The 24713-nt window shown below is 35.2% G+C and overlaps 1 protein-coding gene and 1 long non-coding RNA gene across 4 annotated transcripts in view; both read left to right on the top strand.

Moving 5' to 3' along the window:
• The window catches only part of LOC149918451 (uncharacterized), a 113253-nt gene that overhangs the window by 68185 nt on the left and 20355 nt on the right, over positions 1-24713 (top strand). Inside the window, exon 3 of one of the 3 annotated variants that reach the window (XR_016465467.1) lies at positions 14878-14941. The exons of the other annotated variants lie outside the window; for them this stretch is intronic. The gene's annotated coding sequence lies outside the window, so the exon portion shown is untranslated. The remainder of the gene's footprint in view (positions 1-14877; positions 14942-24713) is intronic. 3 annotated transcript variants of the gene reach the window in all.
• LOC149918452 (uncharacterized) lies at positions 15777-24129 on the top strand. The gene is made up of 3 exons (XR_016465468.1): positions 15777-15828; positions 16001-16085; positions 23478-24129. It is a non-coding gene; the product is annotated as an uncharacterized LOC149918452 (long non-coding RNA).

Here is a 24713-nt window from a genome sequence, read left to right as displayed (position 1 = left end):
TCCTTAAAGCAGCTTTGAACAATTTTGCTTATGTTGCAGCGGAGGAGATTTAAAATCTGATTGAAAGTGAAAATGTTCATATTTCATGTATTTGATATGTTGAAAGTTTAGCACCAAATGCTTTGGTCTAGTAATTAGCTACTGCTGTGCTTGTTTTGCTGCTGTAGACATCTGTGGTATTACTTTCATTAAAGTAATCTCATTTGTTTTTCTGAATTAAAGTATGGTAGGATGATAAGAACTCTACCAAATCACTCTCTTTTTTGCTATTTACAATATTTGGATTGTTACTCTTAGACAGGACACATTAAATCTTGTTTCCCAGGGAAGAAATAAAAATGATTCACCAGTAAAATATTTTTTTGGAAAACTAAACAAAATATATTGGGATTTCCTATGGTTCTATCTGTAGACCTTTATGCCTCTACTTTTTTTTTTTTTTTTTTTTTTTTTTTTTTTTTTTTTTTTATAAGGTATTCTGTAACTACTTGGTTTTGTCTACAGGTCACAAACTATTGATGGCAATATACCTCCAGAAAAGTAGTTAGTAAATTCCTGGTAATTTGCTTATGGAATATCTCATCTGATGACAAACAGATTTTCCTTAGGAAATAAACCTTCAACATTTGTTGTCAAATTTACTCATCTTGCCAAAATTAATCATCTTTGGAAGCATCTCTCCTTATCTGTGCACCTCTCCCTACAGCCCAGCACACCTTCCCTTACAGCTATAGCATTCCTGGGGTCAGAGATGTAGATTGAGGAAGACACTCATCACATGGTACCTAAGCTTTCTCATGAATATAAATCCTTCATTTGAACGTACAGTGGAGAAAATCAGTGATAGAATTGTTTCCTTCCTTTTTTAAAATATGCATTAAGCCAAGTATGTCTAACCTGTGGCCCACAGGCTGCATGTGGTTCTGGACAGCCAGTGATGTGTCCTCACAAGATTGCATTATTATGTACCTTTTGATAATATTCTTCATGAGTTGATTGCACGTAACTTGAGTGTGAACTGCAGAGGAGAGAATGGAACAGTGTGGAGGGGAGGGCACAGTGCAGCGCTAACGCTGCTCTCAAGCCTGCCACACATACTCAGTTGATCTGAAACCTTTGTGTATTGTATGTAACATATACTTGGCAAGTAATTGATGGAATCAAAAGGAAAATTTGTGCCAGAACATGAAGAGGACAAATGGCTCACAGATTTAGTATTGTTGGTTGATTTGATCACTCATTTAAATGAGCTAAGCATGTGCCAAGGGAAAAAATCAACTTATCTGTGCTATGTTTTAATTTTGATAAAGGAATTTGAGAATAGGCTTCAAGGTTCCCATTCCTCTCCCCCCAAAAAAATCATCTTTTTTTTTTGTATAATTCCAACTCCATTTTCAGTCAACATAAACACATTACTTGCAAATTTTCAAATTGAACGTATCAAGTTGCAATCACACATTCATCTGAAAGAAAAATTTGATCGTGTCTCTTTACCTTTTATAAGATCTATTTTACCCGAGAAAAATATCCCTTACTTCATAATCACACCTTATTCATGCCCTCACTTTCTGGCAGCATATGCATTTATGAACAACTATTTTCAGAGATGAAGCACAGGAAGAGTAAAATAGATCAGAAATCTCTGATGTATACTTTGAAAACTCACTAAGAATTTCAACCACTGCATCAAACCAAACATTTATGCATTAGTTTCATTAGTTTTCACAAAAACAAGGCGAAATATCCCAGTAGTTTTATGGTTTGGTTGCTCCATATTTTTAATATTTTAAATAAATAAATAAATAAATAGAAGGGAAGACGTTTTGTTACTTATTCACATAATCTGAATTATATATTTTATATGTGGCACAAGGCAATTCCTCTTCATTCTATGCAGCTCAGGCAATCCAGAAAGTTGGACAGCCATGTTCTAAACCATACATATAGCACAGATGACACACAGTAACTGATTAAAGCCACAGAAATTCTGTTCTAAGATGGTACTGCCTCTGGCTATCCTTCAGCTGCAGCTATCTTTTATGCCTGTATTCCTATCTTGTATTTCAGTTGTTAAATCTGTACTTTTTGCCTGTCACAACTTATTATCTGCTTTTACAGAGAGCTATTTGAGGATAATTTTAGTATAATTCATATCCTTTCGAGCTTCTGCATTACTGATTTTTCTGTTTCTCAGTTCTTTTGTGAAACTCTTTGAACAACACACTCACACATAATTTTTAAGGCAAAGAGCAAAAAGCAGATTTTAACATCAAATGAATCAACAGCAAAAATCAAGAGCAATTTTACTATATTCTCTCTAATGAGGCATTGTGGTAGCTCTGCAGTTGCTACAATCGACTGACAACATTCTGTAGATTGTTTTAGAAATATTCTGTTCTACAACAGTCAAAAATGGAAGAATGCCATGTCAGTTCTCTTTATATGTCTAGAACATATACTTCAAAATCTGATCTTCATTTGGTAAAGTGCCCACCTTTATGCATAGAATCATAGAATCATAGAATCATAGAATGGCTCAGTTTGGAAAAGGTCTTAAAGATAATCAAGTACTAGCACAACCTAACCATACTACACTAACTCTAACAACCCCCCAGTAAATCATGTCCTTGAGCACCACATCCAAGTGGTTTTTAAACACATCCAGGGATGGTGACTCAACCATCTTCCTGGGAAGCTATTCCAGTGCTTAACAACCCTTCTGTAAAGAAGTTTTTCCCTGTATCCAATCTAAACTTACCGTGGCACAACTTAAGGCCATTTCCCCTCATCCTGTCACCAGTGAGAAGAGACCAATCCCACTCGCAATGCAATCACCTTTCAGATATTGGAAGAGAGCAATCAGCCTCCTCTTCCCCAGACTAAAGAGCTGCGGTTCCTTCAATTGCTCCTCGAACCAGATATGTTTGTTACAGAACTGCCAACCCTGCTTGTTTTGCTTCAAATCAAAAGTTTTTCAAAACTACAGCTGACTAGAAAATTTTCGTACTTTATGTCAGCTATCGAAGAAACACTTCCTTTTGGATCTATTTGTTGTGCTAGAGGAGAACCCTGTTCACCAGCAGGAAAGTCTGATTATTGTTGAAGGCTGTAGTACTCTGAAGTGCCCAGCACTTGGTCCCTCTAGGAGAAAGCAATTTGGATCTATCCTATGTCTTTATGCTTTATGTAGGACTAAATGGGTTCAGTCAAGGGCATGAGTAAGTGATCCTTGTCTCTATGTACTGGCCTAAAAATCCATATCCATAGCCATAGCATGAAAAAATAGTCAACTGTAAGAATGGGGACGGTAATGTGACCCTTTCTACTTTAATTCTTGGCTTGTACAATTGCTGAAATAAGCCCATTCAGAGATGAAGCTCACTATAATTCTGGAATTGCTCTTTTCCTCCCAGATATAATGTATCAGCACAGTAAGTCTTGAAAGTTCATGAAACAATCAAGAGGAGGTTTTGATAAATTGACACTGAAAACAAATCTATAGTTATTTCAGAAATCCTGAAATTATTTCATCACACTATCTGGAAGTTTTGTAATAAATAACATTCTTCATTAGACCCAGATTCTCTTGTTTTGATGCCCACAACTTTTATATTTTTTCCTACCACTTTCACACCGCTCTGGAATATCCTCTACCTCCCAAAATAAACCAGAGGCCTGACAATACTTTGAATACTCAGTTTTCCCATGAGCTTAGATGTCATGGTAGTTCACTTGATTTTAGTGTCTTGCTGTTGCGTTTGTGCTGATTTTCTTAATGAGTCTTTTTCTAGGTTCCTTCAGGGAATATAAAAGAAAAAACAATCAAAACGAGAAACTCACAGCAGAATCTGAATAACCTGGAGTTTTTGTCCCCATCAGTTTCTCTATAGGTAGATTAAAAACAAACAGAAAAAAGCCCTAACTTAAGAATAAGATTACAATAGTATTGCATAGGAAAATCTCTAGAGTTAATCTCTGATTTTGTTTTGGGCCATATCTAGAGCGATTACAGAACTTAGATTTCTGGGAAGATAAAGTTATGATCTTTCACAAGTGTTTAAGTAAAAAGAAAGTGCCATGAGTTTCTTGATTATTCAGCTGAATCAAGTTTATAGGTAATTTGGCTAAATGCCTTTACATTTCATGTGTTAAAGAAATAATTATTGCAATCTCCTTACATTCAAATAAGACCCAGGGGTATTTATTACCTCAAAAACATAATATTTTATTTCATTTTTATTATCCTTTTGGAAATAAAATGTTTTATTTTTGCTTATACATTTTAAAGTGGTTTTGCAAGTAATGCTACTTAAATACAGTCAATATTCATTTTTATATCATGTATTAATTAATTGTTGTAAAGGACCAATAAAAAAAAAGATGTTCTGACTTTCTGTGGCAAGATGTTGAAATATTTACTGAAAAAAAAAAAAAAGGAATATTTTAAACAAATAAACTCCTTCCACCAATCCACATACATGATGCTCATGAAAGATATCCTTGAAATAAGTCTTGAACAGTGGGGAATTTTAAGAATTTTAACTATGTCATCTCTCACTGTGACAGAATAGTTAACAACACTCCTAATTTCATAGACAGATGATAGGCCATCACCTAAATCATGTTTGGATTTTTTTTTTCCCAAAAATACTTGAAAATCTTTAAAACTTATAATCTATGTACTCAAAACTTGTAGGTTTGAAGCAAAATCAGGCAATACTCATGATAATGGTGGTTATGAAAAACTGAACACATGAAAAACTTTGACTTACAGGTACAGGAATTGAAAGATGCTGGTTTTGAACAAGGCCATCAATGGCCACTGTAGACAGGAGTTACTGTAGAATGTGGTATAGACAAAACCAATGTACATAATTGTTGCTCAAGACCACAATCCTGTTACAAAACAAGATTTGTCAGGAAAAGCTGTGCACTAATGATTCAGCTGTCTGTAACTCAATGATCTTGGGTACCGAGAATTTCTGGGGAAAAACCCTATTCACTTATTTTGCCTTACGTTTGGCATAACTCATCATTGCAGAGTATTTTACCAGTTTTGGTAAAATATCAAAAAGAAGAAAAGAAAACTTTTCTCGGTGATATTAGTTAGGAATGAACCAAAGGCTAAGAAAACTAGCTCAGCTTTGAAGAACTGGGAGCTACAACCAAAATCCAAATCTCATGGATGTTTTCTTGCTTGGTCTGCCCCTCAAAACACCTTGGACTGCACATCTACCATTGTGATTCTAGCTTAGTACACATAAGTAGGAATTGCTAAACCAAGAGATTGACTTTTAAGTAGTTAATTCGAAGAACATATTTTAAAACCCACCTTTCAATTCATAAAACCAAGTCAGCTGGTGATCAAAGCACGCGAACAAGGAGCTCAGTTTGAACTAACTGTTAAATAAGTTATGAAACAGGAAAACTCACAGCAGATTTCTTTAGTTAATTGCTTGATTGTATCGTGCTTTGTGAACTGTTCCTGAATTCTTAGAACTGCAGATGCTTAGCACATTTTTAGTTCTATGAAAGCCCAAGTAGCTGATTTATATGGATAATCCATCCATTATTTGTCACAAGAAACTCTCAGACTTGCGCCCATAATAAAAATGAATGTCCTTTAAGTAAAGAGCTTTACTCACTAAAGCACAAGTGTTATTTGTAAGCTGCACTGCTTTTTGGAGTTCTTAAAATTACTAATTGCATTAATTAACAATTGCATTTTTTTCATCTCTCTATAAATATATCGTAATTTTGTGATGAAGACTGAGCTGAGATTTAAATCTCCTGTGCTCTAATTTTTATTGTACACGTGAAGCTATTTCAAAGAAATAGGATACAAAAAATCTAGATGTCTTGAAGGAGATAGCCATGCTCCTTATTTAGAAAACCCTCGTCAGCATATTATTTTTAAGGCAAGACTACCACCTTGCGGTCTTTGAGCATAACAACCAGCTGCAGGTACAGATTTGGCAAATAGATACTCACATGAGGAAAAATAACAATCACTTCTACTTTTTAATTGCTAATAGTACCAATCTTTGCGCAAGAAAAGCGCATATATATTTCAATAGAACTTGGCTTTATGTATGGCTGACATAACAGTTACAGAATAATATACGAAAGTGCAATATAAACGGTATGTAGAAGCCAGTGCTGCTGGAGATGCATCCTATTAAGACAGAATCACAAACCCAGAGACTATGCTACAGACCCTCTGTTTGATGTGCATGAGGTAACAGTGTGCTCCTGTTTTCATGCAGCAGTGCATTCTGACACAGATAAGAACCAGGGCAAATACTCAGCTGATTGTCCTCATTGATGCTGAAGTTTGGTATAGAGTTAGCTATGAGTATCAAATGTAGCTGATTTATATTGTTTACAGCTTAACTTTAATTGAAATTCAGTGTACTTAATGTGGTATTGGGACATAGCTTTGATTTAAAGTGGAACTTCTGCCTGTGGTATTTCATCTATACTATGCTGGGGAGACTTGTCATCTTAGTCCAAATGCGGTCAAAATTTAATGTGAATTTATGAAAGCTGGGGAATAGCTGCCTTGGTCATTTGTAGAAAATGCTTAGATTTATGCTTTACAGAACAGCTATAGGAAAGTATTGCTTTGCTACTTAACATTCACTACATTCTTATATGTTTACATTTTATATGGATTATCATGTTATGTCTTGGAAAATTAATATTTGCAGATTTTTATATCTATATATAACTCATTAGAAAGAGATGTAGATAGCTTAGCAACATAGGAATTGCTCTGCTATCAAAGCTCTTAATGATCTCTCAGCAATGTGCATAGAGGACCAATGTCTATTTCTTGCACTGGAGGCACTACCAACACTGCTTCTTCAACAAAGTAGGAGTTATGAATCATCTGCAGAGATCAGGGAACCCATATAAAAACTGTCATGAATGCAATGCTCTTTCAATATATCGATAATATTCTTACATTAGATTCCTCTTTCTTTCCTCAAGGATTAAATCAGACTAGTAGGGTAAGATGGAGATCTATTAAACTGGGATCAAAACAGTTAAATTTGCTTTGAAACTTATGAAACCTTCTATTTACTTTCTCTCCATTCCATCAATCTGGAAATCTAGGAAGGGTTAAAAGGCATCAAGTAAGGCAGTGTTAGTGAAACACTCCTTTTGAAGGAAATTTGAAGCTTTAATTTCCATATTATTTCCTGGTATTAATATTACAGAGAATTCTCTTCCAGCTTTACCGTGATATGAATCTTGCCCTTGTATAAACGGGCAATGGAGAGTAAGAGAGATGGAAAAGAATAAATCTTTAAAGATATTTTACCATTTCTTTTTTTTTTTCTCATACAGATTGTGAAATCTTAGGTAAAAATACCAAGGTACAGTTGTGGTAAATAATTATACAAAAGGGAAAATACATTCAAGTAAAGTTGCTAATATCTTACTACATGTTTATGGCCAGATCTCTTAACTGGGGGAATTTCAGAAAGATCTTATCAACAGACTTCCTCAAAGAGCTTCTGAGATCTATTGCAAGATAGGGAACTATAACATCAAGTTATTCTGATGTAATGGAAAAGATAGATGATTCAAATCTAAAATTAAGATTACATTTAAGATTACATTTGCCTTTCTACAGAAAATATGTACTCTGCCATGGTCTTGGTATTCCTGGTCAGCTAAAATGTGTAGTGAGAATAGCTAATGAGCTATTGAATTGCACAAAATGTTTTGGAAAAAAAAAAAAAAAAATCAGGATAAAATAAATTCCATACTTTAAAAAGGCTTTATTAAAGTTTCATTTATCTGTGTATAGCAGATAGGAGCCAGAAAAATATTAGAACACGAAACAAGTCCTAAAAAAATGAGTTCTTCACTGTAGGAAATTACTAAGTAAAATTTCCACCTGTTCATAAATGACATTCTAAAGTAAAATAAAAAACAATTCATATTCTCAAGCTGCAAAGTAACTACAGAATGAAAGTAGCGTGATTCTTTTCTAAATGTGGTAACAGTCCTACAAGAAATTCGAGTTTCTTAACTTAAGACTTCTGACCTTCAGTAAGTGGAAACTGTTTAGTAGTTGTCATGGAACATACCAAGTAGGAAGGAATCCACAAGGGTCATCAAGTCCATAGTGTTACTTGTCACATAAAATGACTGAAAGACTCAAGGAAGAAATACAGTCTGTCCTTCCTTCTGTATGTAAAGTATTGATCTTTTAAATTGTTGTATATTTGCCAGTTCGAGCATTGTCATTAATTTTTTTTTTCATGTCCACACATACTAAATGTATAGTCATCATTAGATGTAAGAGAATCTTTCTTTCTAAAATGATACCTTGCAGCTATTTCTTGACTCTTTACATTATTACAGCTTGTGCCTCTTGCCTTTCATTATACCATTGTATAGACATGGAAAGCTGCATCCCCTCTTTATAGCCCCTGTGCTTTGTCCACCTGATTGACTCTGGGGTCCTACCTGGGCACTTGCTGTAGCTTGGTAATTCCTTTTGAGTCCAAAAGTGGATCCAGCCCATGTTTGGGGTCTGGCAAGTACTCTGTGTAGTCATTTTCCTTGTAGAGGTTCAGCCAAGTTTCTATCAGACTTTTTAAGTCTGACTCCTATCCTTATCTCACTCATTTGATTCTAAGGATACTTCATGATATTGTCTTAAAAGCCTTAGTAAAATTAAAGACGAATAGATGACTGACTTTCCCCGTATTCCCTGAAGAAATAACTGTTCCCTCAAAGGAAATCCAGTTGGTCAGGTAGGATGGATCCTTGGGATATGGAACCCTGTAGAGTCTTCTTAATGCCTGTTTTTGTCCTTCCTGCATATAAGGAAGACCTGCAAGGTGATTCCTGATCTCTGGACTGTAGTTCAGCTGAAGGGCTGCTAGAACCCTGGCACCTAGCCTTCTTAAAGATGGGTATGAATCTTGTATTTTCTAGTACTCAGGAACCAACCCTCCACTGTCCTTGGCTCTCTCAGAATCTTCAGATTCTTCCCACACATGTTCCTGTGGAGTTGTGGGATACCAGCTGTCATGGAGTTATCTAGATCAATTTCTATTTGGGAGCCATGCTGGTGGTCTAATCTTGTTTTCCCTTCTCAAATGAGAACTGCACATACTGAAACTTGGGATGACTTCCTCTTGTGATTTCAGTATGGAACTAAGAGAAGAGCCTGGCTGTAGAGAATCCTGAAAGGTAGCTGAAGAAAGCAGAATGTGCCCCCTTTTCTTCTCCAGAGTGACTCAAGCCAACTGTGTCAGCCTCTCCTTGTATGTGCTGTGCTCTGTCCTCATGCTTACCTGGGTTTTCTGGGCATTTGCTGTAGCTTGCTAAAGATGTCCTTGTTTTTGTGGTAAGTCCTAATGTGGACCTGGTCCTTCTACTGTGTTCTCACAACAACTGAATAAGTGTAAGAATGACTTCTTCCCCAACCCCACTGGCATGAATGTAGTTAATTTTGAGGATGGGAAGCAGAAAGATGGAATCAGTATGGGGCCTCTTCCTGAGCACGAAGTACCTAGAAAAAGCTGAGCTCAGACTGTAAGGATCTTCCAACAGCAAGTAGAGAATGTGTGTCAAATGTTTTGCTCAAATCTAGATAATGAGCATCTACTACTTTAAATAATTCATTTCATGGTAGAAAGCTGTCAGGTTGGCCAAGGAAGATACCCACTCACAGTTTTTGAACATGGATTTCGCAGTGCAATAGACAAGATTTGTTGTAGATCTAATGCACTCAGTTTAGATTCTCGTAGGAACACATTCCTATTGAGCATTTGATGGGTGTCCTCTTTCTATTGAGCCAAAGAAATGAATGAGAATTTACTGAAATATATTGATTATCAGTTTGCTATGAAATTCTATTTTATCATGCCTGTTTAGGAAAAGAATTGTAATTTTAGTATGGCTGTGTATCTTTTTTGACCACAGATTTTCTTGCTGCTTGGTGCTTGGTATGACTCTTTCAAATGTCCTCTATGGAAAGCATGCTGCATACCTTAAAGTCTCTCTTGTGACTTTAAGAAAGTAATACTTTACTGTGTCCTTCCAGCAAAATAAATAAATAAATAAATAAAATTGAGGCTTCAAAAATGCTTGAAACACAACATAGTGGTAAGCAGTGTGTTTATCAATGTTACTAGAACATCTATGTTAATGAATTGCGTAATTACAATGCTAATGATCATTAATTCTGAAAGGCAAATTATTATTTGAAGGAATGTGTTGTCACATTAAAAATTAGGGAAGCAGAATACTTAGAATTGTTACAAATCTGACTATATATTTTCATAATACAGTTACTCATGTAGATCTGTATTTGAGAAAAAAACATTTTTTTTCCATATGTAAAATATGGTTAGTTATTGGTCTTTTGTTGACTTCATAAAATATTTATAATTTTGAGTTTCATTCTACCTGAAAGATATTCTTGTTTGTCATATGGATGTATTTTGATAGTTTATAATTGAAATATATATATATATATATATATATATATATATATATATATATATATATATTTTTTTTTTTAAATAGGCTGAGCTACACGAAAGGAACAAAAAAAAAAAACCAAAAGTAAAACCAAAAACAAACAAAACAAAAACAGAGAAAAAGGAGAAAAAAAGAAAACACCCTAAAATTATCCACAGAAAAAGAAGAACCAATTTCCTCAACACTTGTATTTCATGCATTCCTGTGTGTTTTCTCTTTATATCTCTTTATCTTTTGAACAATTGCTATTTTTCTCCACTGAAATGTCGAACTACCTCCGTCCCGTATAGTTTTATATTAAATTCAGTAGAACCTTTTTAGCTCAATTTTCTCCACAAAGACATAAGAAATCTCTTGGGTTATCAGATATGCATGGCTCTCTGGGCTTTTCTTAGGGAGATACCATTTAAAAGCATTTAGCTATATAAAGTGGATTTCCACTTCTCTGAAGTACATTTCATTTACCCCAGGGATTTTGTGTCTTGAAGGAATAGTATTGAGAAATACATAAAAAAATATCTTCTTACATCTGTGACAAATGGAGCCTATGAAAAATAAGTTACATATGTTCATCACTCTTTTGGGAGCATAAACCCGAGTGGATTAAAAAAAGTTAGAAAATTCATTTAATTCCTCCAGGTTCCCAAAAGAATATGTGAAAACAAATTGCTGGAAGATGTACATGAAGCTGCATCAGTGGATGTTCAGGCTGGATATGAAAAAAGGCTCTTCACCAGAGGCTGGTGGGCAGCAGGCACTGCCTCAAGTGCTGGAGTTCAAGAAGTGTTAGGACAGTGTTCTCAGACATAAGCTTTGGATTTTGGGTGGTGCTGTATTGAGCCAGAAGTTGGACTCGATGTTACCTGTGGGTCTTTTATAACTCATGACACTCTGTTCTATTCTGTAGCTGTAGAGATCCTTCTTGTCACCCTTCACATTTGTGATCAGATTATTCTCCAGATGGGCTCTGGTTTTCTTAACATGGCATACTCTTGCAGTGTCCTCTTGGACACATGACTCTCCTTCCACATCTTTTTATACCCTGAGCATATATGTGGCAGAGTGAAGAAAGGGAGTTACACTGAAATCTTCTATAGCATTCTGTTTGATGATGAGACTTGCTTAATATCTTGATGTGCATCTTCATCATTGTAATGAGTAGGAATATTACCTTACAGACTTTTTGGGGTGTTTGGTTTTAAATAAGATAATTCTTGTAGCCTACCTCATTTGTGTTAGAACACATATTAGTGACTGAGCTCCATATTTACTCTGAGTGACAGGACACATATGCATTCATTGACAAAGTTGTTTACATGACCCAATGTAGGTATCATACATCATACATTAGCTTTCTCATTTCACCTTCACTCAGACTGGCTTTATCTTTAGCTTGTTTTCAGTAAAAATTAACCTGTCATGTCCAGAAAGTTTGAAATCTTCTTAAACCATCTGTTCTTTCCTGACAAGGATTGTAAGCCTAATGAAAATGTGTTATTTATTGTGCTATTTCCCCTGTTCATGCTCCTATCTTTTCTGCTGCCTTTTAAAGTTCATTCTTCTTTCCCTATTTTCTATTAAAAATCTGTATGCAACAGACATAATTTCTGGTACACACATATAAGAATTTTATTCTAGATATTGCAAGATTAATAAAAATGAAAGCATGAAAAGCTGATAATTTTCCCTACATTTCCTCTAATCACATGCAAAGTATTGCATTGACTGTCACAGCATGGTATTAGCAAGAAAGCCATATCGCTTCAGAATCGTATTTCAAAGTTAGCTGATCTGTAATAAACTTGCATGTTCCAAATTAGCTATCATTTCTTATTGTGTCTAAAGGAATCATGAATCATCTTGCAACCAGCACTTATCTTCTAATGAATGTTCTAATGACATTTCCACCTTTTCTGACTTTCAGCGTGACTCCATTGTGCATGACTAAGTTTTACTATATTAATGAATTCTTTTGGTATTAGAATATCACGTGTTTAGTTCCAGAAATACCATCTGATCAAATAAACGTGGTTTTTTTTGTTTTTTTTTTTCATGGTGCCATTGTCCTTATCAACAGAATGGATTTTTCTTCATATGTGCATTAAAGCTAGTATTAAATGCTTCCCTATTTCAGAAATGACTACTAATTTTTGAATGCTATGTTTAACATTTACTCTTAAGTGTTGAATATATTCCATAAATTTGAACACAGCAATATAATACATTTACAGCAGAAGAGCTTCACTATCTGAATTGTAATTCGTGATCATAGAACCATAGAATCACCAGGTTGGAAAAGACCTCCAAGATCATCCCATCCAACTGTCTCCACCAATAGTTCTCACTAAACCATGTCCCCCAACACAACATCTGAATGTTCCTTGAACACCTCCAGGTTTTGTGACTCCACCACCTCCCTGGGCTGCCCATCCCAGAGCTTGACCACTCTCTTGGAAAACTACTATTTCCTAGTATCTGGCCTTAATCTCCCCTGGCACAACTTGAGGCCATTCCCTCTAGTCCTATCACTAGTTATACAAGAGAAGAGGGTGACCCCCAGCTCACTACAACCTCCCTTTATGTAGTTACAGAGAGCAATGATTCTGCTTATTAGTGTCAAAGCAAGTATTTCAGTCTGCACAACTACTGGCAAAGTGATGGAATTTTATATTTATTGATAACGTACAATTTTGTTGTTTCACAATATATTGTACTGAGTTGTTGTTTTTTCTTTTTTTTATCCCTCCTCAAGCTCTACTTTCTACTAGTTCCTGTGATCCATCATCTAAAAAGATCGATTCATCAGATGACATTTTTCCCCAGATCTGTCTATTTCTCAGCTGCACTCAATTGATGCTCCTTTCCTAGAGCAGAGTTAAGCTTTCCTAAAACTGTTAGGGAAAGGTAGTGGTAGGAAACCACTGACCAGAAGAGCTGAATTGACAGACTGAATTGTTGCTGTTGCTTCCTGGCAAGTGTGTTTTGTGGTAAAATGATTTCCTTTTCTGTATTCTTGCTTAATGCAGTATTTAATCATTAGTTCACTCTTGCTTCCTAGCTAATGAAGGATAAGTGGATGCGACTTTTACTTCCTTTGCCTATTATTCTGAACCGTAGATGGCAGTCTAGGTCCAATTGTAGTGTACTCAGGGGGTGAAGTGGGAAGTAAGCGATCAGGATTCTGTTTATTCTTTCATTTCTTATTTTTTTATACTTTAGCTTGGACATTGGGGAATTACAGTAAAATTCTGGCAGTGAATTACAAATTATGTATCTTGGAAAAGACACCAGGTTTTTGTTATTTAAACTAACCGAATAATTTAAGTTATAGAAACATAGTGCCACTGAATTTTAACATTGCTGCATTTTGGAGGCCTCTAGAAGTCAGATCAGTAGCTCAAAAATGTTTTGCTTTAATCCCTATCAAAACCACTAACCTCAATTATATGGGCATTTAGATGATTGCTTTAAGACAGTTACTGTACAAGACTTCTGAAAGTTGAATGTCATTTACAAAATCAGTTAGCTGAGCAGATTTCAGCCTTTCCATTCATTCAGATTCAGTAATGCTTTATAGGTTACTTTTGAAAATGAGACATCCAAATAAAGTTAGTTAGGTTTGTTAAAACTCAAAATCTTGTTATGGACAAAACTGAATCCGCCTGATATGTGAAGCCAGTAATTTACAATTAGCACGATGAATATATTAACATCCTAAGAAAAATACAACTAGAAGTGATTATTCATCATCTTACAGTAACAGAGCATTGCAGATAGACAAGTCTTGATCCCCGTGTTTTCAGGGCATTTTTCTGGCAATAGTGAAATCAGATTTACTGAACTAAGGAATCATTGAGCCAGTGGGAGACTTTACACTCGGTACCTAATGGCAACATAATTTGGATGGCCCATGGCTGGGCCTGGCCTGGTCCTGACTTCATCCCCAAGGAGATACTTGGTGCCTGGGGCTCAGGCTGCCCCAGTGTTCCTGGGACCTTTCTCCTGGTGGGGCACTGAGAAAAGTGCTGGGACAGGCCCTACCATCCTGGCCCACCCAAGGATAATACATGTTCCCAGACTCAGGGAACATATGGCCCTTGTGGTACCTTAGCAGAAAGCTCAGGAAGGAACTGTGTACACAGGGCTGAGATGAACGAGGGTCCTGGGCCAAAGGCATGGGGAGGGGAATGCTGGGCAGAGCCAGGAGCCTGTCAGAAGGAAGCTGGGTGGACTGTTTTTAAAAGGTGTTGGAAGTTAGGTGTAGCAAATATTGAATTTCCTTCTTCCATGTGTTTAACTGATTTCTCTTAAGTTACTATCAATAAGTTATCAATAAGCTTTCTTTTGTTCTGATTTTCCATAAAGTTTTGTCTACGGAAGAACGATGTCTACTTGTTGAAATCCCTGCTGAAGAGTCACATTTTTACAGGTAAAATATACCCCACCACACTATTAAATTTCTCTTTCCAATACCTGATATTTATTCCTGAAATCTGGCAAAAGGTTCAGATATGCTGTTAAATGAATCTCAAGAGATTTGAGAAAGTAAGAGTTAGGAAGAAGTTTTAAGTTCTTGAAAGGGAAAAGTGAATATGAAGCCTCTCCTTACACTGAACCAAATGAGAACGCTAGCTGGGAAATACTTCAGGCTTTTCAACAAGTAAGGTAATAAAAAGATGCAAAAAGTTGGTGCTATATATATATATATATATGAAATACATATATATATATGATACCATGTACTGCTTCCTTAGATTACTTAATGAAATAAGCCTATTACTGTGCTTACTGGGTAGAAATGAAAGAACTCACTTTTGTTTAAGCTAGTGGATGATTTTTCTAGAGGGAAAATTTGCTTTTGGAAAATTACTTTTGATATGGAGTATTATGTTTGGAAAATGAGTGAAGATACTTTTCTGGTCACATCTCAGTACATTAATGCCTTCAAACTAACATTTATGGAGACTATTTATCTAAAAAGATCTAGATTGATTTACTGTGAAGCAGGTAAAAAAGCAGTTTGACAAAGAATTGCCAGCCTACTGCATTCGGCCAGCCAAATATCCTGAGTACTGCATGTTGAATTCCTCTCTGTATGGAAACTGCTGAATCATGGCCCGAACCTCTGATTGATCACCTGAGGCGAGCAATGAGTCAGCCACGGAGCACAGGTGAAGGCAATTCACCTGTGCTGCTGGAAAGGGTGGAGCCTGGCTCCACCTCTCCTAGACCCATTTAAGAGCTGACTACCAGTGGGGAAGGATCTCTTCTGGAGGTCTGCTCTGCTGGAGTTTTACAAGCAAGCCCAGCATACAGGTAAGTGTCCTATTTTTTCCACTTTTGTGTAACAACTTTGTAGTCAAGCTCTCTGGTATACTATAATATCTGTATATTCATTGATTGTATACTCTCTATATAAAACTTTTGATTTTACCTCTAAACTAAAAGATATGATAATATATTGGAAGTTACAATTTTATTTCTTTAGAACAGGGCACCAGCCCTCTGATCATCTTCGTGGTCTCCACTGGATCTGTTCCAATACATCTGTACTTTTCTCATGAAAGAAGCAGGTGCTTGGCTTAAATGAATCTTACTTTACCCTTAAAGAATCACACTGTATGCTTCCTCTGAGTCTCTTCATTTTTCTGACCTTTGACTGTTGTGCTAAGATGAATCAATACTATGCACAACAATCAACAACTCAGCACAAGACCACAACAAATAACATTAACCAATGACATTGTAGCCATGGTAAAAAGAAAAACTATAGTGATCTAGTTAAGAAGAGATCTTAAGTTCATGTTTAACTTCATGTATATGGTTTGATTGTTCAGGAAGACTTCTACTTGTAAGTAAACATGTAATCAATAAATCTTCCCCACTTCATTTCCAAGCTTTTATTGGAATAATTTACTTTTAATTGCTTTTCAATTTAGCTTTCAGTATATCTCCAGCAGAGACTTTTCCTGGCAGTTCATCAAATCAATCTAATCAGTAAATACTTTAGAAGTAAATTTTTACAATGCTGTACAACCAACAAATCTACAGTTAGCAGAGTGGCTTGGTTAGGATGGTATTTTACAGGTTTATAGTTTGAAAGATTATCGTGGTGGAAAGAGACAATCAAAAATGAAATGCTCACCTATGCCCTAGACAAAGCTCCAAAAAGAGAACGTTCCCCAGTGGCTGTCAGCTCTTAAAGGGGGTCTAGGAGAGGTGCAGCCAAGCTCCACCCCTTCTGGTCACACAGCTGAATGGTCTTCACCTGTGCTCCCAGATCTGACTCAGTCCTTGCTTCAGGTGATCAATTAGTGGTTCACACCATGACTCAACAGTTCCCATACAAATGCTATAGTTTCTTACTGTGTCCAAAGAAACACTGCGTTAATGTGATTCTTTCTGATATTATGCGCCTGCTATTTAATCATTATGGAGACTCTTGAGCTGTTATTACAATGTAAACTGGGGTATCTTTGTGTCATTTTCTTCTGAAGTTATATACAAAGACATTGGGTCTTTCTGAATATAAAGAAATTAGAGTGATATTTAAGTACAGTAACATTCTGGAGACAAAAACATCGTTCTCACGTATAGTATCTGTGACTGTAGGAAGCTTAGTTTTCCTTGAAGATGGTAACAAAACATCTGAAAAAGTTAAATACGGTTGAATTGAAATCAAATGCAAATAGTAATTTATAATCTTAACAATAGAACAGTTGAATATGACAAGTAGCTATTTGAATACAAATATTTATTGCTTCAGGAACTTCCTTAAAATAAGAACTGTTTAGCTTTGTAGGCTAACAAAGATCTTTACTCTTTTTGTGATGTACTCTGTGATCAAATATGGAATTCTGTTGTTGGAGTTTCAATGACAATATATAATGACTGGTGTGGAGGTTTCTGCAGTTCTCTGAATTTATTTGCAAGGTAGTTTTCTCCTGTCAGTATAAATGCTTTTTCCTCAGTGAGAAAAATTCTAATTGAAATAGAAGTCAAAAATTTTCGAAGTACAGAATCTAGCTCTGGTTAGTGCATATTCTTCTTATTTACTGACACCAGGTCAGTGTTTTCCTGTTCCTACAACATGGGGTTTGAATATAAGTGCCTTTATGACAGAATAGTTGTAGAACAGGTAGCAGAATTACAGCCACAGGATCCTCAGGAGTCTTAGGAAATACTCAGATGAATAAGAAGTTACTAATCAGGTTGGTTGTGGGTTTTTTGTTGTTTGTTTTGAAAACTTCATAAAGGAAACTTAGGCTTTTTTATCCTGAAAATAACAGGAAAATTAACTGTTGTTCATAAAAGACTAACTTTTGAAGTAAATAGAATACTAAGGACACAAGAAACCAAAATTGCTTTGCAGGTGAACTGTTGCAGGACTTTTTACTTGGAGTGATGTTTAAGTTACTTAAGCAGTGCTGTGTTGTTTATTTGAAAACAGCTGAAGATTTATTACTGTGGATAAACAAAATGAAGGAGTACCATGCACAAAAGTCAATAATTCAGTAGATACGGTGCCAAGACCACAGCAAGTAGAATTAACCTATGACATTGTAGCCATGATAAAAAAGCTGCAGTGATCAATAGTGAAATTAATCAACTTCAGATAAATGAACAAACAGATTTGCCTGAGCTTTCAGGTCAGAACCCATTCAAAGGATTCCTCATCCAGCTGATGGAAAATAGTGTGTGTGTCCAGTGAAATCCTGGTTGAGAAAATATCTGAATACTCTGTGTGTGTGGGGGAGAGTTCTTCAGCATGGAAGCAAGCACCTCGTATCTAACCTAGTTTTGCTATAAGGAAAGGATTAAGTATAGGGCTTGTGAACAGCTCATTGTCAACACTTAGTTAAGGTCCATGGCTATGGAAACCTCTGCCAGGTTACAAGTAAGAAATATTATATTGCTTGTGCCAGCCACATTCTTTCCTTTTCTCTTTCACATGTTTAGTGCATGGTGTGTATTGGGAAAGTAAGGAGGAGGCACATGACATTTCTTGTAAAATTACATTCACAAGCAAAGACTCTCCGTAGGGGAGAAAAGTTAACCTGAAGAAAAGTTAACCTAACCTGCTGACTTTAAAATGGTTTCTGTAGTATTTGACACTGTAGATTCCTTGCCAGTCTGCTGAAACTATCATGGGTAACAATAATGCACTGTTTAGGAGGCATGTTTCTGATTTTTTTTTTCCTCCTTCTGTAGTGGTAGTGGAACTTGAGAGAATAATGCTGCAAGTGAGTCTGTGGCCTTTTGGGCCTGTATTTATAGTATGAACTGAGTCAAAATTTAAAAGATGCTGTGCAATTAATATTAATGTGTTGTGTGTGCAAACATGACTTTATATTTACTTCATATTAAGGAATAGAAAGGGTTTGTAGTTGTATCCTTATTGTTCTGGGAAAGCCACAGTAAAAAAGTTAAGGCACTCTGTTCTGAAACCAGCAATATTTACAGTGGAGTCATTTTCATATTACTATTTACTCTTCTAGCATTCTTAATCTTTTAAATTGAGTTTCTAACCAATGCTGATGTGTTGGGTGTAGTTACATGAGGCAAGTTTTCAGTAACATGAAAAAAAAAGGAAACCAACAACCCAGAACCTGTCACTGAGAAACAAATTGGTAAGAAAACTGGATTTTTTTTCTCTTATTTCTATGTAAAAGTCTAAAAATTCTGCGGTGGCCTTATCAGATAGACTGACTTGCAGTTGACATCACAGAAAGGAGAATGTGAGCAGGACCAGTATATCCTCTTCCCATGTACTTAGGCTTGGAATTTATGTAATTACTTCTTTGAGAAGAACACATCCTCCTAGCTGATACAGTCTATAATCAATCTTGGATTGTAACAAGGACCAGAAGTAATCATGAAGATATTAATTTCAGTTAATAGGATTATTTTTTAAAATTAAATTTAAGAAAGGCTACACATGGTCATAATAACAATATTTCAGTATGTGTTTGAGAGGGGTTTAGCTTAACTACCAAATTTAACTATCTATATTCTTGATATAGTGAGATAGTTATTGCAAGGCTTATGTGTCTTGTTTTTCTGAATTCATGCTTTGTATAGAACTAGATGTGGTCTATTTCTGGGTAAATGTTTAATTCCTTCTTTAAATAAAAATGTCATTTCCAACAAACTAACTGAAAATTTTCTGTGTAGGTCTTATACTGCTAATCAGTTATTTTCTTACATTGTTTCTAATACATGAAAAAGCTTTTAAGATGTTTTGTATAAGTGTCTTCAGCTTTAGTGCTATCTAATAGTTTTTGGTTTCTGCATTAGAGATATTTGCCTTAGAAGGAAGAATGCCCTTGGCTCAAGTTACTCCACTTTTAGTATTAAGTAAATAGCTGTAGATTTCTGAACATATGTTCGTGTATATGTGTATATATATTTACAGATAAGTAAGAGCATACAGTACTAAAAGCTAGTCTAGATGCAGGGAAACTGACAGAGGAATGCTCTCATCACTTCTATTACCTTGTAAGAAGGGCTGCATCTTAGTAGAGTTCAATGATTTTTTTTTTAATTTGTTTTTCTGCTAATTCATTGCGAATTAAGTATGCTCTTACTCTGAAGAACAACTGGAAAAAGTACATCTTCTTTAGTCTTAATTACGATTCTATCTGATGCACATTGAAGTTCAGCAAGAATTGGCTAGAGTTGAACACTGTTAGCAAAACAAGTAATAATCGGCTTTTCATTTAAAGTTTTCTTTTTTCTTTTTTTAAAACGTATTTCTAGTCAGATCATTCAATCAGGATAAGGTTTCAGCTATCTTGTGGTCAACCACTCCCTGCTACCTTTCTAGCTCCAACAGAAATAGTCTATGTATATGTATGTTCTAATAATTTCATGAGAAAAAGGATTATTCTTCCTTCACAAATAAGTAATAAAAAGAGGTTAATTAGGACAGCATTTCCAGTGAGGCAAGCATTTAATTCCTGGCACAATATTTGTGTACAGCACTGCCAGGAGTAGGGAAGAACTGACATAAGAACACAATGATTGTGCTGTGAGTGATCAAGAATCTGTCTAGTCTAGTAGCATCTCCAGGTGTGCCAAAACTATACCTAGGCAAGAATATAGGAACAAAGTATAAGTATGCATAATATATACCAAAGAATGTATCCTCTATTTTATTAACCCTCTGTGGACAAATCCTTGGAGGAAAATTCAAATTAGTTTTGCAACACTTATAAACTTTTATTGTTTTGTCTCCTGTTAGTGTTTTCCAGATTATCTATCCATCATGAGAAGGAAAAAAAATCTTTTGTTTCTAACCTGCCATCCTCTAGTTTCATCTGACATCTCTTAATTATTGTTTTGGAAGAGACAGTGAAAAACTGATTCTGATTTTTTTTTTTCTTCTGCTCGCTATCCCTTGTGACCTTGTAGGCCTCTTTCATCTCTCTCTTAATCATCTCTTTCCACTCTTCAGCGCACAGAAACCTTTCTAAGTCACTCTTTTCATCCTTACTCTGTGCCTTCTCCAACATTTCTTTGAATCTTTTGAGTCTTTTTTTCAGATAGAGCACACAGAACTGTACACTATATTCACAATGCTACTGAAACACAAATTCATAATGTGGCATCAATCACCTTGTTTCTTGTTTTGTTTTCTCAGTAATTTCTAGTTTTATATTGATTATTTTTGACCACCATTGAATGGTGAACTAACCTTTTTTTAATCTATGACACTTTCAAGATTTCATATAAGCACTAAGTCAGTTGCGAGTCCATCATTTTGCCAGTAAGCTTAGGATTGATTTCCCTTATCCAATGTACACTATTTTACATTTATCTACGATGAGTTTCATCTGCCAGTATTAGAAAGCACTTGTGTAGTTATTCCTTTAGTCCCTCTCTACCTTTGGCAGCTTAGTATCAATAGCAAATCTTATCACCTTATTATTCAGCCCTTTTGAGAATGTTGAAAAACACATGTTCCCTCAGAGATCTCTGTGGGATGATACTGGTAGCCTCCCTGTCTTGAGAAAATAAATCATTTCATCCTGTCATATCTTTCCAATCTTTTGATTAATTATTTATCCACTAAATTATTAATGTACTATGAGATTGCCTAGAGATGTCTTTACTGAAGAAAAGTACTGTGAGCAAGGAAATTTCCACAGTATGTGGAATGGAGGAAGTCATGTTACTATTTTTGACTCAAAGGGGCAAAAAATGTGTTCTCAGATATCTATTGGAGTATGGGGAATAGCTTCCAGTTCAGAGAACAGAAATCTGATTTGACAGTACAATACTCTATTTGGCTGACACACCTATCATGATCCTGTAACCAGTTGCACTACTCCACACTTCCTTAGTTAGTTTTGTGTTCATGTTTAAAACCTTAGCTATACTTTTTCTAGAAGCATCCACTGTATTTAAAGCAAACAAACACAAAAACTGAGGAAGATGTGACTGTTTATAATCCAGAAGAGAATTTTTATCTGACTACAATTCTCATATTTATCCATTAGACTATTTTTCATTGCTTGCTATTCTTTGTACAAGATTTTGTGAATCTTTTTGATTGTGTTCTTCAGTGTTTACACTGTTGGCATACCTACTCAATGAGAACTGTCAGTAGGGAGGAATCTACATTTAGAAAAGTACTCTTAGATGTTTTGCGGGCAGAGAACTTGGATATACTGAAAAAGTGTACTTTTCTTTGCACTGGCTGAAGCAGGGTATTTGATTTTTTTTTTCTTCTAGAGTATAGATAAATGAATGGTGAATCTTAACGAGAAACTAGTAATAAAACTTATTTCACAGGATGTATCTTAATATATCCAGAAGTTAGTTAATTTAAACAGAAGCTGGTTTTAATGCCTTACTATATAAAGAAGAGTCAAGGCATTTTTGTGCAATGGTTTTTTACTTTGGTCATTATTCTTACAAATTTTATGAAAAAATGAGATTTCAGTGTTTGGAATTAAATAGTAAAAAGTATACCATTTAAACTGTACCATTTAAAGATCTCACACTCAGTGACTGGTGTTTTTAGTAGAGTCATTTTTAAGTTTGTAATACATAACTTTATTTTCAAGTTGGTGCCGTTGCCTTTTAAATACCACAAATGTTTATGTGCATTTATTATAGAATTCTCTAATGTTCTTCTCCTTAACTTGAGTTAAAAGTTGAGTGAGGTATGTCCTGCTGTATACGAGTTGTGAAAACACTTTTCTTTTTCTTTTCTGATGTCTTGTAGGATTTGTTTTCTATCTCAGAGATACCATCATTATCTTTGACATCTAGTGAAAGGGCCTTATATTCTCTCAGCATCCATTGCAGGATTCAAAACATGGTTAGATGTGGTTTTCTACTTTATCTAAAAATATCTCTTTAATTTAAAAGCTACAAAGTGCCTTTAAAACATTTGACTTTCTACTTTAGTAAAAACAAAAAGTAAGCAGGTAAAGTTTACAGCTGAACTCAGGTTATACTTAAGGCAGTATTTCTTTTTCTTTGTTAAAAATGGTTTAAAATTGAAATGCTAACATACAGCATTAAGATGATTCCTACAATATGGCTGCTGATAATAGAGTGCAATTGTACGTTTAGGTAGCTGATTATAATGTTGCTTCTATCAATCTGTGCAGAGGACCTATTATACACTACACTTGACAAATGTGACTATATTAGCATGTTTGATGCTGAGAAATAAAACTGTAATAATTAACTTTCCACATGTAAGAATTCTGGTGAGAAAACTCCAAAGAAAAAAGTAAAGCTCCAACTCCCCTAGTTAGTAATCTGGAAACTTTCCACTAGGACTTGCATGTCTTGGTGAAAGAACACATTGGCTCAGTGCTTATTTCTTTTTTCAGAAGAGAGTTGACATTGTAGCATGGCTTTGCACTATGCTTTAATGCATGTCAAATGTATTTCAGCAACCATGTTTGCATTTGTATTTGACATTCAGTGTCAGTTTTTCTTCATAGATAAAGGAAGCACAGTCATCTGTTATGAAGAGAACACAGCAAGTATATGACATCTCTGGAGGAGTATTAAGCCTGAAGTATTTTCAGAATGTTGCTTTGTAATCACAGTGTTCTGTGGATGCCTCTATCAAATGCTTGTGTGTAGTCTTGATTCAGGAAGTTTCAAATTTTGTATTCTATATGTAACTTGAAATCAATTTTCATATGAATGAGTGGGAATATTATTTGGGAAGAATTGAGGAATATAAATATTTGGAATTTAACTTGAGAGGAAACATCTGCAGGATCTATTACTCACTGTACAGAAATGTCATCAGAAATCACTAGATCTTTTCCAAAACCAGTAAGAGCAATATGTTAGTATTTGTGTGTTTTGTAAACAAGTAAACAAACTGAAGTACCCTACTAATTTTTGCAAGAGATATTAAAAATTTGTACTTCTAAGAGTATTGTTTTTTATTAATGGAAAATGTCCTTCTTAATAGAACTTAGTCAATTCAAGCATCACACTTAAGTAACTTGAAAATGAAAAATATTTTATACATGAACTCTGAAAACAAATTCTCACTGATAGTGCTGAATTTTGCACCCTCTACTAAATGCATTAAATGCAGATACTACTATTATCCTGTATAGGATTGTATCTTTGGCTTTAGCAAATATATTAAACTGTTATTTAACCTTGCGGTTACAATTTCTTATTTGTTTTTTAGTATAATGGGGCATGGCAGAGCAAGTCATAGAATTGTGGGATCATAGAATGGCTCAGGCTGGAAAAGACCTTAGAGATTGTCAAGTCCAACCACAACAAAACCATATTACCCTAACAACCCTCTGCTCCCTGAGCACTGCATCCAAATGGATTTCAAACACAGTTAGGGCTGGTGATGCAACCACCTCCCTGAGGAGCCTATTCCAGTGCTTAACAGCCCTTTCTGTAAATAAGTTTTTCTTGAGATCCAGCTAAGAAGCCTGTGTTAGAGGAGCTGCCAAACAACAAAAAAATTATGGTATTTAGTAGATAACTAAAGAAACAAAAAAGAAAAAAAAAACCAAAGCAGAACAACCAATCAAACAAAATGTTGTATATCTAAGGGTATAACATTTAACATTTCTTTTCCATTTAGGAAAGGCTGAATATTTTTAACTAATCCTCAAACACAAGAAAACATATTATCTAATATTAATCTTATCAGTAAAAAATGAGGATGTGTATAGTCAAATGACAAAACATAA

Source organism: Phasianus colchicus, chromosome 3, assembly GCF_987193195.1.
Source record: "Phasianus colchicus chromosome 3, bPhaCol1.hap1.1, whole genome shotgun sequence".
NCBI lineage: Eukaryota > Metazoa > Chordata > Aves > Galliformes > Phasianidae > Phasianus > Phasianus colchicus.
Note: the sequence above shows the minus strand (reverse complement) of the source record. Positions and strands in the feature narration are given on the sequence as shown.